Genomic DNA, 18341 nt, shown 5'->3' with positions numbered 1-18341 from the left:
AAAGTTTCATAAATGTTTTGCACCGAGAATCTTTGAATGCATTATTTTTATAGTACATCAAATTCGTTTTTCAAAAGAAGCAGGAGGCGAGAGTGTGTTGTGTGCATGTGTACACATTTTGTGATAAATATACATATACAGACTTAACACTTTCACACGCATTTGCACACTCCCACACACACGGGTGTTCTCTCTGGCGCATACACACATGCGAGAACAACAAACGCACTCAAAAGTGAACTGAGAAAAGGGAATTAAGCTGAAATGGGATTTAATGCCTTGTAATGTAGAGAGGAAAAAATAGCATCAAACTGAAGTGAAGTTTAAGCGTGTGTGTGTGTGTGTATGAGTAACACTAAGCAATGGGTGCCAGGAGGAGTCTCTATCTGTGTGTGTGTGTTTTGGTTATCTTCCAATTATGAGCCATCCCTGCTCTGTTATCACTTTCTCCTGCAATTTCTCACCTTTTCATGTTATTTTCATCTCTCTTTCATCTTTCTGGTGATGGATTGAACCAGTTGAGGTGTTGCTAATTTAATAGTTAAGGAACACTTACTGAAGACTACGGCCGGGTGGTTTGATGCTATACGCATTGTGCCACGGTAGAAATGTGTCAACGTTTGTACAGCTACAGGCTATATTTGCATGGCTATTTGTGGACAGCACTGCTTTACGTTATTTACACATTAAGGACGGCAAAGAAACGTGGAGGAATGTGAAAATGCAAAGCAGAATGTGACCTAAACAAGTCAAGACGAGGACTAACTTGTCTTTTAAAGGAGTTGTGAAGCTGAGTTTAGTTGTTTACGCTTGGCAAGCAATGTTGCAACTCGTTCACAGGTGTGTGAATATTGGATATTTGCAATGTGGTTCATCCAATCAGATTTTAGAGTCAGAACTAACTGTTTTGTAATAGGTATTACACTGTTTTTATTTTTTTAATTCAAGTCTTTTGTACTATTAATTATACTATTTTAAATAATATTTAAAATATTAGAACTTGTCAGTGAAGTTCCAAATCAATAGGGAAAATAGTTATTAAAATATTTTTTAAAAAAGTTAAAATTATAGTAAAATAATATAATTCTATTCTATTTATTACATAATTTATATAGTTTTTTTTATATTATAACTTTTTGATCCAGTTCCAAGGAAATGGAGAACATAATCAACTATGATATTTCTTTTATTTAATTCACTAGATTATCCCCAAATTACCAAGTAGTTCCTAAAATATAAACATTGTTGTTAAAATTCTACCAAAAATGACCAGTACATATTGTATCGCTTCAAAAACCAACAATGATCATTTAAGGAGTAGTTGAATTAGTTAGTTGAGCTAGTCAGCGAGTGTTTGATTGGTGTGTGCTGTGCCCTGCTGCTGTTGTTGTTGTTGACGTGTGGTTTCTGGCAGGGCTGTCCTCTCCTGGGTCTCTAAAGAAGCCAGCGGGGAAATTCGATTTCAGCGCCCTGTCAGCACAGACGAGGTCCCCCCGAATGGCCTTCACACACCACCCGCTGCCCATGCTGGCAGGCGTGAGACCAGGTGAGACAGACACACTCCAGCAGGGAGAGAGAGAGAGAGAAAAAGAGAGACAGAATGGAGGGGGAAAGGAGGGATTTAAAGTATTAGATTGCAGCGTAGGCTTCTGATTGGTCCAAAAGTCCCATTATGGCACCACACTAGTCCAAAATTGCCCTCGGTGGCATTCGATTGGCTCTAAACAGTGGCGAGTTATTGATGGAGGCCTATGATTGGCTGGGCAGAGAGACAGCGAGAGTAAGGAGCTGCCACAGTTTATGAACGACACCATCCATCCACGTTCCCTCTTGCTCTCCATCTTTTCCTCTCTTCTCTCATCATCATCATCATTTCATCCATAGCTTTTACCTCCATTTCTCAAGTGTGTGCTTTCTGGATGTTCTCTCATGTTCCTTCAATCGTGTGACCTTCATTTCATTTGAAGCAAATTATGCGTCACTGCATGTAGATATCATATGCTCCTACTACCAGCTATGGAGTTTTGTCCTTTGTAGAGGACATTAGTTTTTAGCGATTTCACTGAGATCTTACATGTCACCATTTTAAGTCTGGATGTTCTGTACAGAGCACTTTCAAGGCTTTTCAGAGATACCAGATGTTTGGAAGTTTCACCATGACCACTCCCTCTCCTTGGCGTTTAAAAATGGCTGACATTAATTTAGTGATCAAATTTAACACCCTTATGGAAATATGATAATATTTTGTAATGCTCATTTAAATCTGACTAATTTTCAAATTGTTTGTTATAAAACAACATCTCAGGAACATGTTATGACTTTTTGTTATGAAACAGGACATCACTGGGACTTAAAGCATGTTTATTACACATTTTGGGAGACGCAACAAGTGAATAGGGAAAGAAATTATATTTCAGTATTGCTATGAAATATTAGATATTATTATGAAAATCTTGCCAATTAATACTCCCATTATTACACTTATTTTTTCGTTATATGTTGCCCCAAAAACACATTAATATGGAAATTAGTTTATAGATGCATTGTTTATAATGGCCATTTTAGACACATTTTGCATAAAGAAAAATGGTATATTCTATGTTTCATAACATAGTTGAGAATCATCTTTATATAAAAATTGGTATAAAAATAAAATTTGATTTGTGATTTAAAAAAAAAAAAATTAAATATGACTTTTTAAAGTCCTAATGCCCTCTACAGAGGATGTAGCATAACGTATGAATAAAATATTATTCTCAATTTTCAAAAATTGTATTTTTCATTTTTTTTTCTTATGCTCTAAACAATGTAATGACAAGAAAAAATATTTAAAAAAATTCCTATGATATAAAAGATGCTCTATGAAATCCTGTGCACATGCAATGAAGTTTGAAAACTCTTGTTTGGGTTAAATAATCAATTCTTATCTAATTTTTTGGTTCTCTTTAACAGTTGTTGAATGTGCATTCTTGTGTGGATGAAAACCATACTAAAATACATGATAGTGTTTCTTGCACCACTGTTTAGCTGTATTTGCTACTAAAATCTGTGTAGCCAGTGTAGTCTAGTTCCCAAACAAATGACTCTTATGAGTCGGTTCTTTTTAGTCAATCAAAATTAATCAATAAAATCGATTCGGAGCAGTAGGACTTACTTACTGAATCTTAAGTTATTAATAAATTATTTCTGACTCCACAATACATTGAAGAATACTGTTGTTGTTCTTAAGGTGTTTTTTTTTTTTTGTGCTTTAGTTGCCGTTAAACTATAAACTCAAGTCTTTTGCAGAAATCATACTAAATTATTTCTGATTTGTTATGTCTGTTCTGTTGAAATTATCTTTTATCTGTATCTGTAATAATCTGTAATCCACAAAAATGTACATTTCAGAATTCCAAAAAAGAATCAATAATGAATCTGCATCAAAAATATCAAATTGGAACTAGAATCCCTACTAAAAGTATTCGCTGTAATGTGACATTTCCTCCATTCCCAGGATGCTGATACTGCTCTCTGTGATGAACGGTGCACATTTAACAGTTAAACAACAGTGTGCAGAGCTCTCATCTGAGCTCACATCTCAGCTGATTTGCTCATTTTGTTCTCATTTCAAACGTTCTCATTTCAACTTCCTTGTGAATTACCAGCGACTATTTGTGGTCGAAGAAAAGAGAAGGAGAGGGACGGAGACACAAACGGGGGAAGCCATGAGGGAACGTTTAGAAAGCTTCCCAATGCGTAACAGATGCGTGACCGAGAGAATCGTATAAAAACTGTACGTTTCGCTCTCCTCGTTTTTAAAATTAGTCAGCGAGCATGTTGCTTGTTATACAGACATGCTGTCATTCATATTGGCACAGGACAAAATGTGAAGGAGAGCATGTGTATGTGGGGGATGATGATCGGGGGGTGGGGGAGTGCTCTTATCGGGGCTCTTCTTGGCAGGCGCATTCGGAACGCCATGAAAATCCCGTCAGTAAAACGACGATGATATTCAGAGGCATTAAGACCGCAAGTCTCGCAGGCCGCTCGAAACGTCTCCGTTCCCACCCAAAGGAGAGCCATTCAAAGCTCCCTCCCGTGTTCTCCCTGACGTCCCGGATGTTTAATCCCATCCGACGGCCCTGGGAAAAGCGCAGAATCGCTATCCGTTCGGGTCCGGCTGCAGCCGGCGAGCCCTAATCAAGTAAAGGTCAGCGGGACAGAGAGCGGCGGCTTTAAATGGATTATACGTGCGTGTGATTATGGAAGTTTCTCTCCGGCAGACGCTTCTGGTTAGAATGTTTATGTAGAGTCGAGACAGTGGAAAAAGCAAGGTTTGCGTTAGGCCGGGGGACGAGCGCAGACTGCATGCACATGCGAGAGACGTTCTCGCTGCCGTTTCTAATGCGTTTGTGTGAGTTATGGATGGATGTTGGCCGCTGTTGTGAAAGAGATACTGTGGTTTGCTTTTGTGAGTGATGAATAACTCTGGTGGAGATTGAGAAGATACCATTTGTGTTTGTGTGTGTGTGAGGGCGTTTATGAGTGCATTTGCGTGTGTGTGTGTTTGTTGGCACCCCATAGCGCCTGGCTCCTGCCCAGTACCTAATGAGATTAAGAAGCACCAAAAAAAAAAGAAAGACTGAAGAAAAAGAGGGAGTTGGAGATAGACAAAAAAAGGGACAGGATGAGATAAAGACAAAAAGGAGGATGCTGGAAATGGCACTTAAAGAAACAGTTCAGCTAAAAATGAAAATTGTGTCATTTACTCATCCTCATGTTATTACAAACCTGTATGACTTATGTGCATCATAAAAATAGATGTTACGCAGAATGTCCAAGCTGCTCTCTTCCATATAGTAGAAGTGCATGGGGACTAGAGCTGTCAAGGTGCAAAATTGATTAAAAAAAAAAAAAACAGCACTATTAATGTAGTACATTCTTCATTCAAACTTACGTTCAAAATTTAGGGTCATTTTTTAAAGAAATTAATGTTTTTATTCAGAAAGGATACATTAAATTGATTCAAGGTGACAGTAAAATTTACAAAAAGATTTGTTTAAAAAAAAAAAATGCTGAATTATCTATTTATCAAAAAATCCTGAAAAAAGGTCTCTGTTTCCACAAAAAATATGAAGCAGCTCAGCTGTTTTCAACATTAATAATAATAATAAATGTTTCTTTAGCTGCAATTCAGCATATAAGAATGATTTCTGAAGGATCATGTGACACTGAAGACTGGAGTAATGATGCTAAAAAAATTCAGCTTTGCATCACAGGAATAAATTACATGTTAAAATATATTAACAGAATAAACTGTAAAAATATTTCACAATATTACTGTTTTTACTGTATTTTTGAGCAAATAAATGCAGCCTTGGTGAGCAGAAGAGACTTCTTTCAAGAACATTTTAAAATCTTACTCACCCTAGACTTTTTAATTAAACCATTTTTTAATTAAACATGAGATCTGAGAGTCTTTTAAGAGGTTTCCTTTAAAAAGTCAGTTCCTCACAAAGCTATGGTATAATAAAATGTACCTTTTTGGACCCCCAATCCCCATTCATATTCATTTTATGAAAAATACCTGTGTAAATGAGGATGCATAAATGTCAAATAAATAAATACTGTCAAAATGTTACTATTCCATTAAGGTTAGGACATTATTTAAAGAGGGACAAAGTTTATATGAGCATACACACAGATGCTAATACACTGTGTCTCTCTCACACACTTCGCTCACTCTTTCTCTCTCTCTTTCTCAGGGAGTCCGCGTGCCTCAGCATCTGCCCTTCATTTCCCTGCTCCCTCCATCATCCAGCAGTCCAGTCCATACTTCACCCACCCCACCATCCGCTATCACCACCATCAGGACCCGCTCAAAGAGTTCGTCCAGTTCGTCTGTGCTGACGGCTCAGGGCAGCCGGGGGCACAGGTAACACACACGCGCACACACACACACACGCACACACACGCACACACAGCATCATGATTCACAAAGCACCAGTGGACACACGCACACACACGCTGACACACATCTCTGCTAAAGTCCCTCTCTCTTTCTCCTCTCTTTCTTTCTCTTTCTCTCCATTATCTAACACTTGACAGTCTCTGTTTTTCCTGTTTTGATTTCAGTTTCATCACCTCATTTGTTATACAAAGTGTCATGAAACTCTAAAACACTTTTTCGAAATGGAAATGGTAGTATTAATGATTGCACGTCATATTTTTCTTCCTCTGGGTTTAAAATCAAGAATTCATCATATGGATGTGATGTGAATCTGTTACCAACTTGAAAATGATCTGAAAAGTGGTGTGTGATGTATTTATCAGTATATCAGTATTCAATTATATTATTTCCAAAAAAAATAAGGGGAAACTTAATTCATGAAAGTCACAAAAAAAACTTCACAAGACTGGAAATATTATGATGGTTTTATGTTGTTTTTGTAGCTCAACAGCCCCAGTACCTACTGTTATTGTATGGATAATTGAAAATAAATATTTAATTCATAATAACTGCATTATTGAATATTATTATTATTATTATTTTTAAATATTACAAGTAGTTTTTTTATTAAAAAGATTTTTATTAACCTTATGTAGCTTGGAGAGAATTGCTAATTCTGCCTTTTTTTTTTTTTTTTAAAGAAAATGCTATTACAAGATTTTATGAAATTTTACGGCAAGTTTAGCAAACACTTCTTGGATTTTTTGCGAAACTGATCTAATCTAAAACGGAATGTTTCATGACACTTTAGTAACTCAGTGTACCTGTTTATTAATTTTTAAATGTCTTTGTACGTTTGTAACATTTCAATCTCACCCTTCGTGATTGCACGCCTCCACATTTCTGTATTTGTGTGAGTGTGTGTGTGTGTGTGTGTGCGTGTGTGCCTCTTTCACCCCCTCACCATCTGTATGTGTGTGTGTGTGTATCTGCAGCCTAACGGGAGCGGTCAGAACAAACTGCCCGGCTCCTTCTTACTGCCACCTCCTCCTCCTCCGGTAGCGCGGCCGGTGCCGATGCCCCTTCCCCTGCCCGAGCACAAACCCAGCCACACACACCCCGAGAGCGGAGTCGGCTCCCCCGGCCTCGCCCTGTAAGTGTCCGCTCAAGCACCAGACCCACCAGAGCCCTGAAAACGCCCCATTACCGCTGCGCTGAAAATAACTCATCAACTCTTTGAGTGATAGAAACACGATTTTTGAGGCCCGAAACATACCCTACGCAAGTACGCAGATACTATTGACGTTTATAACTAGCTATCTGGATAATAAAGAACAGGTTTAGTGCTATAGCTATTTTAGGGAAACTCTCGTGCCCCCTTGAGTAGCGAAATTTGTTAACGCCACAATATAATAACACACACAGATCATGCATTCCTGTTTGCATACTTGCGTAAAGTATATTTCTGGCTTTAGATGCCCTGCTCTTCTCCATCTGACTTTTTTCCTTTGTTCATTTTTCTCATTCTATTCCCTTTTCATCCTGCTTTTTCATTTATTTATCCGATTGCAATCAGTCGCTGACTTTTGCAATTAAATGGGGATGGAGACACTCCGTTGCCTCTCATTGGCTGAAACAAAGCAAGAGCACCAGCCAATCATTCCCATAGATCAGCCTCCCTCCTCATCACTCTCACTTTTCATTTTCCTTTCTTTCTTTTCTTCCTTCAAGAGATCAAATTCAGGGCAGCTGGCATGGACTCCAAACAAACAAACAAAAAAAATGACGCCCCACATTCAGCGAGAGCGCATTTCCATTGACACTTCAAGCTAAATACAAAAAAGAAATGTGTGTAGACGTGCAGGTGAAGGGATTTGTAATGTGTCTGGCAGTGTGTGAGAGCGGGCGGCACTGGGTTGTGGGTCTTTGCTTGGGATGTGTGTGTGTCGGGTGCTGTCAGCAGGGCGGGTGGGCAAAAGGAGGAGCCTGGTTGAGCAAACCTTTGAGAAGACCATCCCTTCCTTTTTTCCCCTTCTCACACGTGAATGTTCTTTTTCTTTCTGTGTTTTTCTCATTCGTTCATTTCATATCTATGGAATGGTGTATCGGTCTCAACCTGTTGTATCCCTCCATTTTTTTACCTTCCATCTTTCGGTGCTTTTATACACACAGCAGCCGTTTTCAGTCATATTTAGACAATCACACACATGCAAACACATTCAAACACATCTGCAAACATATAAATGCTTTTCATATCCCATGGAGTCCACTCCGCAAAACTGCCCTGAATTTGAAATTTGAATTTGAAAGTGAATTCAAAAATGTTTGATTTTTTTTTTAATTTTGTTGTTTTCAACCAAAAGTCATTTTCTTTTAGTTCAAATTCTCAGTCCCACCCCTGTATTCCCACTCCCATTACTGTATTGATTTTGAAATTTTAAAAGGGTAAATGAATTTAAAATTTTGCAGTTTTTCATCATTTTTTTTTTTATTCAAATCCCTGATCCCAAACTGCAGTTTTTTTTGTAATTTTGCTATTTTCAACAAAGTCTGTGTCTTTTCCCAGTACAAATTCTCCCTCCCACCCCTGCACAACTGCCCTGAATTTGAAAGTAAATTCAAAAATTGTAATTTTGCCATTTTCAACTAAAAGTCTGTTGTTGTTGTTTTTAACTTCAAATTCTCCCTCCCACCCCTGCAGAACTGTCCTGAATTTAAAATTTAAATTTGAAAGTGAATCAACATTTTTTTTTAATTTTGGCATTTCCAGGTGAAAATCTGTTTTTTTTTTTTTAAGCTTAAATTCTCCCTCCCACCCCTGCACAACTGCCCTGAATTAGACATTTGAATTTGAAAGTGAATTAAAAAATGTTACAATTTTTACATTTTGGCATTTTCACCTGAAAGTCTATTTTTGTTGTTGTTGTTCAAATTCTTTCTCCCACCCCTGCACAACTGCCCTGAATTTGAAATTCGAAAAAGGGAATTCAAAAATGTTAGAATTTTTTTTAAATTTTGGCATTTTCAACTGAAAGTCTGTTTTTTCCCAGTTCAAATTCTTCCTCCCACCCCTGCACATCTGCCCTGAATTTGACATTTGAATTTGAAAGTGAATTTAAAAATGTTTGAATTTTTTAAATTTTGTTGTTTCCTACTGAAAGTCAGATTTTTTTTTTTTCTAGTTCAAATTCTCCCTCCCATCCCTGCACAAATGCTTTAAATTTTGAAAGTATAAGTGACATTTCAATTTTGGTGTTTTTCACCCGAACATTTTTTCAATCAAATCCTTGATTCCAAACTGCAGTTTTATTCTTCACCAGCCATTTATCAAAACACAAAAGCGTTAGCTCATACTAAGCATGCAAATATATGGTTTTCATAACACTCCAAGGAAAATGTTCTATAAATCAGTTAATGCTGGTGTACCGCTTAGTACTGTTAAAGATTTCTGTGCAACCAACGGTGCAGAACTGAATTTAAAAAATGATTTCAGACATATTTCAAGCATTCATCCTGTCTGCCGTTGGTCCAAGAAGGACTGTAATACCTAGAGAAATCTATCCATTAGCATCCCCATTCATCTCAATGACAGTTTTTTGGCTGGAGCGCTTGCTTATGTTTGATTATGGGTTCTTAGTGCCAAGCCTTTCAGTAGTGAATATCCTAAGCTGTGTCATTAAAGGCAGCAGAAGCATAAAGTCCGTTATACTTTTCCAAAAAACATTCGCTCAACATCAAAACATCCAATATTTAAGAATATTTTTAATATTAGTAACATTCCAATCTGTATATTCCATCCCTGCTGGTTAGTTTTAAAACATACTGGCTGGTAAACTGGAACTTTTCAGTGTAAAAAGACACCGTTTGCCCTCATATTTGTGTAGTTTCGTAATCAACCAGCAGGTGCTTGGCCAATGCAAACCAGCCAAACCTTGACTCCTTGATTTACGCGAACAGATTGCAATCCCATTTAGTGCCACAAATGCGCACTTCACCTTTGTCATTTGTTTATTTTATATTTTAGTGCCAGTAATTAAAATATAAGCTTCATGTTGAAATCTTTACAATGCAAACACAAACATCACAGCTGTGAATGCTGACGGATGTGTGTGTGTCCCAGCAGCATACCCAGCGCCAGGCTCCACAGCTTCCAACAGGTTTGTCGGCATCGGATCACGGGACAACAACTTTCTGAACATCCCACAGCAGACTCAGGTATGTGCATACATGCAGATTTACTTTAGGGACATGTGTTGCATGCTCTTGATTAGCCTACCACAGATAATGTGTGTATAAACAAATGGGAAACATGTTTATAGTAAATAGAGTTTCAAGTGAAGCTTAGCAAGCAAGCCGCGGAGCATTTTGTCCATTTTGATTTCACTCAAACGCAAATGCGAGCTGCTGCACATTTTTGCGTTTGGACCCTCGGGTCTGCTTGTCTGGTAGGCTTCCATTGAAAGTGTATTTACTGTAAACGCATGTCCTGTTTGTTTATACACACTGAGGGTTGAGTCTTTGCTAATCAACATCACGCTAAAGATGTGGTGCGTTCACATTAAGTTGAAAATACCCTCGAATATTCCTTTAAATTGAAAATAGCAGCCTCTTCAGTTTGTCCATCAATCATGTGTTTTTGATCAGCGAGTATCGTCGGTCTGAGCACTGTTAAGTGCGTGTGGTTGGTAGCAGTCAGCGGCTCTCTGGGGGTTTGCCGAGGGACACGCTGCTCATTTCAAATGGATTTTGTGGCCGTGTTCCCACTTGCACCAGCTACAAAAACCACAAGCACTAACAATAAGACCATACACATGGAAACAATTGTTTCCTCCTCCTTCTCCTCCTCCTCACTGATTCTAAAACCAAATGTCTTATGATTCATCAGATTTATTATGTAAGTAAGTAAGTATGACTTTACACTGTCCTCTTTTTTGTGTCATAAAGTCCTGCATACACATTTACACACTTGCGGTGTCCAGAATGTACTTTTTGTCTCATCTGTTCGTGGCAGTTTGATTTAGGAAATCTACCACCAATGAAAGTCTATTTTGCATTACTTTTAGTATGATTATATACACTAACTTTCTATGTTTCAAACTTTTCAAATTTGGGGTCAGTAAGATTTTAGATGTCTTTTAAAAGGCGTTTCTTAGTCTTACCAGGACTGCATTTATTTGCCTTTATTTACAATTTAAAATTGCAATTTATATATAATTTATATACACTACCAGTCAAAGGTTTTTGAACAGTAAGATTTTTAATGTTTTTTTCTTCTGCTTATCAAGCCTGCATTTATTTGATCCAAAATACAGCAAAAGCAGTAATATTGTGAAATATTTTTACTATTTAAAATAACTGCTTTCTATTTAAATATATTTTTAAATGTAATTTATTCCTGTGATTAAAGCTACATTTTCATTTCACATTACTCTTACATAGTCTTCAGTGTCACATGATTCTTCAGAAATCATTCTAATATACTGATTTGCTGCTCAAGATTTGCTGCTGCTGCTATTATTATTGCTATTATTATTATTTTTTTTTTTTTAATTTTTTATTTTTTAATTTTTTATTTTTTTCCCAGGATTCTTTGATGAACAGAAAGATCCAAAGATCAGCATTTATCTGAAATAAAAAGTTTTTGTAACATTATACCATTCAAAGGCTTTTTTGGAAAGAAATTATAGAATATTATATTTACTTATATACTTATATTTAGCAATGATGCTTTAAATTGATCAAAATTGATGATTTATAATGTTACAAAAGATTTCTATTTCAGATAAATGCTGTTCTTTTTCAACTTTCTATTCATCAAAGAAACCTGAAATTTCTACTCAGCTGTTTTCAACATAATAATAATAATATCAGAAAATCAGAATATAAAAATGATTTCTGAAGGATCATGTGACTGGAGTAATGATGCTAATAATTCAGCATTGAAATCACAAGAATAAATTACATTTTAAAATATATTCAAATAGAAAACAGTTATTTTAAATAGTAAAAATATTTCAAAATTTCTGCTCTACTTTGGATCAAATAAATGCAGGTTTGGTAAGCAGAAGAGACATTAAAAATCTTACTGTTCAAAAACTTTTGAGAATTACTGAATTATAGCACAGGTTAATATGCAGCTCTGTCACATGAGATTAGCCAGTTAAACACCACCTGTCACAAATATGTAAAAGGACCCTTTGCGATTTTGTTTGTGTTCTTGTCTTGGTGGCTTATTGCAAAGAATATTCCCATGTGCTACCACATGGAGTTTTGGAGGGAAAAAACTCTTAGATGCATCCTAGTAAACTTCTGTTTACGTTTCCACCGAGGGAAAAAGTTATTAGTACAGAAAAGTTGTTTTCTTTAACTCACATCATTTCTATCAGTGAGAGTCAGACTGTCTGACTGTTTGTACTATCCTGTTCATTTTTAACATACTGAATGATGAGTAAACTGTTTTTAGTCTAGTTCACGTGTGTTAAAAGTAGTTTTAACATGTAGATCTATGCAAGAGAGAAAGTCTGACATACTGAGGAGAGAAAGAGAGAGAGAGAGAGAGAGAGAGAGAGAGAGAGAGAGAGGGTGTCACGTCCCGACTGTCTGGTTGCCCTCAGCAACCAGACATGATGTCATAGGTAGTTGAACATGAACTTCAACAGGAGAGAACTTAAGAAAAAGGATGGACAGTACTACTGAGGATTACAGTGAGAAAGACAGAAAGATAATATGAGTCCCACAGGGATCCACAGATTTCAGAACTTCTAGTGAGTCGAAACATAAGCAAACTTCTTAGGTCAAGTATTTCTGTTTAGATACCATCTAAACACTATATTTATTCAAGCTAAATCCAGCAGGGAACAATGTTAGCTTTGTTTAACCATTCATTTTGCAGCTGGAAGCAGTGACATAAACGCAGCAGCGCAGAGATTTCTGAGCTGGTCTGTAGTAGTAGTGTGAGTGTTTATTATTGTGTCCACTGTACTCTAGTGGTTATTCTGAGAACTGTCACAGTGCACTGATAAAAATGTCAAACTGTCAGGAAATGTCAACAGCGAACATTCTTTTGAAGTGTTTGCATATACTGTTCCAAAATCACATGGCTTTCTGCCTGAAACCAGGAAATATCAAAGAAATTTTAAAAGACTTCCAAGACTCCAAAAGGGGTTTTATGAACACTACTATTTACAAGTCTGCATTTATTTGATTAAGATGACAGTAAAAAATGTGAAAAATTATTACAATTTCAATATATTTTAAAATGTAATTTATTCCTGTGATGCAAAGCTGATTTTTCAGCATCATTAAGTTTTCAGTGTCACATGATCCTTCAGAAATCATTCTAATATGCTGATTTGCTGCTCAAAAACATTTATTATTATTATCAATGTTGACAACAGTTATGTTGCTTATTTTTTTATTTTTTGGAAACCTTGCTTACCGACATTATAGAAGTCTTTAATGCCACTTTTGGTCAATATACAGTCAAACTAAAAATGATTCAGACACCAGAGATAATTTTTTTATTTTTTTTTACTAGTGGGTGCAGGACACTATAGTTTATTTATGTAATTGAGGACAGCGAAATAAACTGTGATATATTATACCCATAAATTTTTCATACAGTGGACTACCAGTAAAATTGATTTAAAAAAATTTGAGACCAAAAATTATTCACTTAAGTTATTATTATAAATGATAAATTATTTACTTATTCAATTATCACCTGATCTTGTTTTGCTCAAGTGTTTTTTTTTTTTCTTTTATGCAACCTTTATACACCACAGACTGAACAAAATTAAGCATTGCTTGGTAATTGGTCAACAAAGTATTGATCGATGTGTAAATATTGTCATACTAACAGTAATCCTTATATCAAAGTTATCTGACATTAATAAAGATTAATTTGTTCTGACATAATTTCTTGTCATATTTTATTACCATTTTCTAAACTATAGCGAATAAACTGATAATGTGAGACATGTTGAAGGTGTCTGAATACAGTTTGGTTTGACTGTCGTGCATCCTTGCTGAATGAAAGTATTAATTTATACTAAAAAAATAAATAAATACCTGACCTCAAACTTTTGAACACAGTCATTATTTGCTGAAAACTCTCCTCTCAAAGAGTGTATTTAAAATCTCTTGCAAGTCTGTGTATATTTATATATTACACATTTTTAATGGCAAATAATTTCTGCTAATATTTTTCAATTTTGGGACATGATTATGAGTAAATGAACATAATTATTATTTTTTTAAGATTAATTGGATAGAAAACTCATTTATTCAGACATTTAAACAGGAGTGTCGTTATGAAACATTAACTGAAGTTATTTTTAGAGTGACTCACATTCATTTCCTTTTCTTACAGTCATGGTTCCTTTGACGAGACTTTTCATGAACCACACAGACACAAATCCACAATGAAAACTGGAAAAGGAGTCACAAAGCTAAGTATGGAACTTTCCCACATGCCCCCCTGTAAAGTCTCACTCACACACAGACACACGCACAAATACACACACGATTCCCCAAACCGCTGACACCCTCTTTGGGATGAGGGATCTGGAAGACTTCAGCATTACCCTGCCAGTCTGGACAGCTCGGAGAACCAAACAAAGGAACGACGAACCTTCGTCATGTTCCCGAGACATCCAGAACAGACCAATCTCATTTACCTTCCTTGAATTTATTCATATGCCATGGCGAGGAAAATCCATCTCTTCCCAGTCAGAACTCTATTTAGAAATTGAAATCATCGAAAAGGGACATTTGAAATGGACATGTGACCCGGATGATGTCGGACACGTGTGATTGGATGGAGAGACTCGGCTGGAGCCTTCTGATTGGCTCGGGCTAACGCTTCCTAATCTGGATTTGCTGATTTTGGTGACGCCCTCCAGTGCAGTGTGAACTCGGCATCCTCTCGCTGTTTACCAGATGACAAGCAATAGACTGTGAGCGAAACAACAGATAACACTAACCGAGTGCAATTCAACTAAACGTATGCACTATATGATTAATGATAAGGGATGACAGAAGCTTTTGGCCTTAGATTTGCGATGTAGAGTCAGGCTACATGTTCGTAAGGTAAAACACACACAGATGAGTACCAGCAGAGCAATACACACACACACACACGTCAGTAACAGCACTACACTGAGACGCACATCACAGCATCATATAGACAGGAATGGGAAGGGTCAAGCACGAGTGACCTTAATGTCAAGCTTGTGACTCAACGATCATTTTTCGTTTTGTAGTGTTTATGAATTAAAAGGCCAGTGATTTGAGTCATAAAACAGATTCGCATGAACTAATGAGTGTTTTGGCGCATCCATCGCTGACCTCTTCGCTACCATCGATCAATCGGAGTGCTTGTGCATTGATATCCTACAGTACACAAGGGCTTCCTCTGCTTTACTTTGCGTTTGGTTTTGCAGTACTTTTTGGTGAATATTAAAAAACCTTTCCAGGTCATATCACCCCAAATCCAAAATTTTAAAATTACATTTTGAGAAAAAAAAAATATATATATATATATATGTATATATATATATATATATATACATATATATTATTTAAAAAATATCTGTTGTGAAATTTTCATGATAATGAAGCCTTTTTTAATCGTAAATTCTCATTACCATAATCCCTAAAAAAAAAAAATCTAATTTTCATTATCGGGCTGTAATAAAAAACAATTGCTTCATTAAAAATGAACTAAATGCATTACTGCATTACTTTTTGTCACCTGGGCTGGTTTTTGCTTATTTTTTAATAATAAACCTGTATGGTTTGTTATATAACAGACACTGTATGGGTCAAAAATTAACACTTTTTCTTTTATGCCAAAAATCATTAGGATATTAAGTAAAGATAATGTTCCATGAAGATATTTTGTAAACTTCCTACCATAAATATATCAAAACCTAATTTTTGATTAGTAATGTGCATTGCAAAAAACGTAATTTGGACAACTTTAAAGGCGATTTTCTCAATATATAGATTTCAGATTTTAAAAATAGTTGTATCTCAGCCAAATACTGTCCTATACATCAATGGAAAGCTTATTCATTCTGCTTTCAGATGATATATTATGACTGGTTTTGTGGTCCAGGGTAGCATGTAACTCTGATATTTCGTTGTTTCATTTTTTGAAAATTAGAAATTGTTTAATGTGAATTACGGATAAAAAATGTGCTTGATTGTCATAAAAATATTGTCGCAATGCAGACAATTTCAGTGACCCAAAATTTTGGCAGATATTCTCTTTTGATTCTGGGATGTGACCTGGATATGTTTTTGTGACATTCACCCATTCACTTGTGTTTGTTTTCTGGTTTTGTGCGATTTTTAGTTTGCATAACATAGCTGCTCCTGTTCCTGAGGATCGGACTGCATGTGGAATTGTGCTTTCCCAGGTGTTTTTTGTTTTTAGAGTAACAGCTCTCTTTCAACTAGAATGTGACTAACAAACAGACAATCTCAAGTTTTTTCTTTTGGAGCTTCATTAATTAGATGTTTTGGATCGCTATTATGTAGACAGTGCTCTGCCCTTCCTGCCAATCACATTTTCCATCACTTTACAGTTTGTTCATAACTTTACTGCCGCTTTTTTTTTTTCTCCACTCCTCAGTTCACCAGTACAGCCTGACTCGCACGACAATCTTCTCACGGCTGCCATTTCATTTAGCTTATTAGCACAGTGGTCAACTAAATACATACATGCACACATACACAAACATTGCACTATGACACACACCCACTTCCTTAAAGGACAAAGGGAAACCTTTAAATTCAAACCCCTCTATCAAACATGACTTTACAATATGTACCCTATTTAAAGAACAAGCGTATTGAACTGAAAAAAGAAAACATTTGAAACCACTGACCTCACTAAATAACTGGACTGCCTGGCTGTCAATCACATTGTCAGGGACTCTGATTGGCTGAGAGCTGACGATTTCATCATCCACTTGAAACACATCAAAGTGCCTCGGTGTCCCCTTTACATGCAATTCAGGGTCTTCACTTCATGTATAAGCTACAGAAAATATGTACAATATGTATCATGGGCTTGGCGCAAACAACATATGAGCAACTGCAAACATCATATTTATAGATAGATGTTATCCAGAACATATCGTACTCATACTGTGTGTATATATATATATGGACATATGTATAGTTCTTCCGCTGTGAAATGAGCTCTACGGCAGTCTAGTTATTTTTTGACCTTTGACCCGAGTCAGTGACGTCCAAACATAGTAATGCCACAAACATCAGATCATCTCGGCAGAACTGTCGTATCAGGTCAGCGCAGATCAAAAACAGGACACAAATACACCTTCAGAACAGAAACCAATTTTTCAGAGAAAATTCTCTTTGTTGAAAAGTGTTATTATTGAGAGAAAAAAAAAAGTTTTATGTGGACTGAGCCGTGTGCAATGTGTTGGGTAGATATCTGTGTTTGTCTTCAGATTTTTAAGAAAGCGAAGCAAGTGAAAAAAGAAAAAAAAAAGTTGAAGTCTGCAAGCTCCTGGACTCTAAACACGAGGGCCATAAGAATCCCAGTCTTTGTAAGCGTTAAAAGCGGGGAAGTTAATTTTTACTTTTCATTTATCTTTTTTAATGTTTTATTTGTAAGCTTTTGTTTTTAAACTATTTTAGGGGTGGGGGCCGAAGGAACGATTTTACAAAGCAAATGTATTACGGGAAAAAAAAAAAGAAGAAAATACTGGTGCTTCTGTTACTCATACGCGAATAATACCACACCAGAACGACTGTTTCTGACGAGACAAGTTTTACGAGCCTCTGTTTCTCTCTTCTTCTCTTTTGTATTTACTAAGGGGGGTTCAGATTTTTATATATATATTTTGGTTCTGACAAAAGGCATTTTACTACAACCTTTAAGAAAGCAGTGCCCCTTCTTACTCCTTAAAATGTCTAGGTGCATTCAAGTCATGTCAGAAAGATGGTATTTATGAGTTGAACGCACATAAATGTATTACAGTGTATGAATTATACATTTTGCTATGGCGCTCTCAAGCAACAAATCAGTGAAAAATACATCGCGGAAGAGAGGAAACGACAACGTGCCGACAAACAAGACAGAGCAGGTTACTTTAGGTATGAAACAAAGTCTCAGCTTTCAAATTTAGTCATTTTTAAGAAGTTAAAACAATAAATACCCTATTGTGGCTCTTCAACGTGTCGTGACATATCGCTGTAACGCCTCAGTTTAAGCTGCAACCGATCATCTCTTCCTTTTTACTTGTTATAGAGTGAAAAAAACGTAAATGAAGCGCCTTCATAAATTAATAAAAACTTGAAAAAAAGCACAAACACACCTAAAGGGGATTTAAATACACTTGACAACCAAGCAACTCGTAAATACGAACATCCC

At 36.3% G+C, this 18341-nt stretch overlaps 1 pseudogene; it reads left to right on the top strand.

Annotated features, from left to right (window-relative positions):
• Window positions 1–17503, top strand: part of LOC127170305 (nuclear factor 1 X-type-like) — a 105177-nt pseudogene extending 87674 nt beyond the window's left edge.
• The last annotated feature ends 838 nt before the right edge of the window (window positions 17504–18341 follow it).

This window comes from Labeo rohita, chromosome 1, assembly GCF_022985175.1.
Source record: "Labeo rohita strain BAU-BD-2019 chromosome 1, IGBB_LRoh.1.0, whole genome shotgun sequence".
Classification (NCBI taxonomy): Eukaryota; Metazoa; Chordata; class Actinopteri; order Cypriniformes; family Cyprinidae; genus Labeo; species Labeo rohita.
This window is presented reverse-complemented; position numbering and strand designations above follow the sequence as displayed.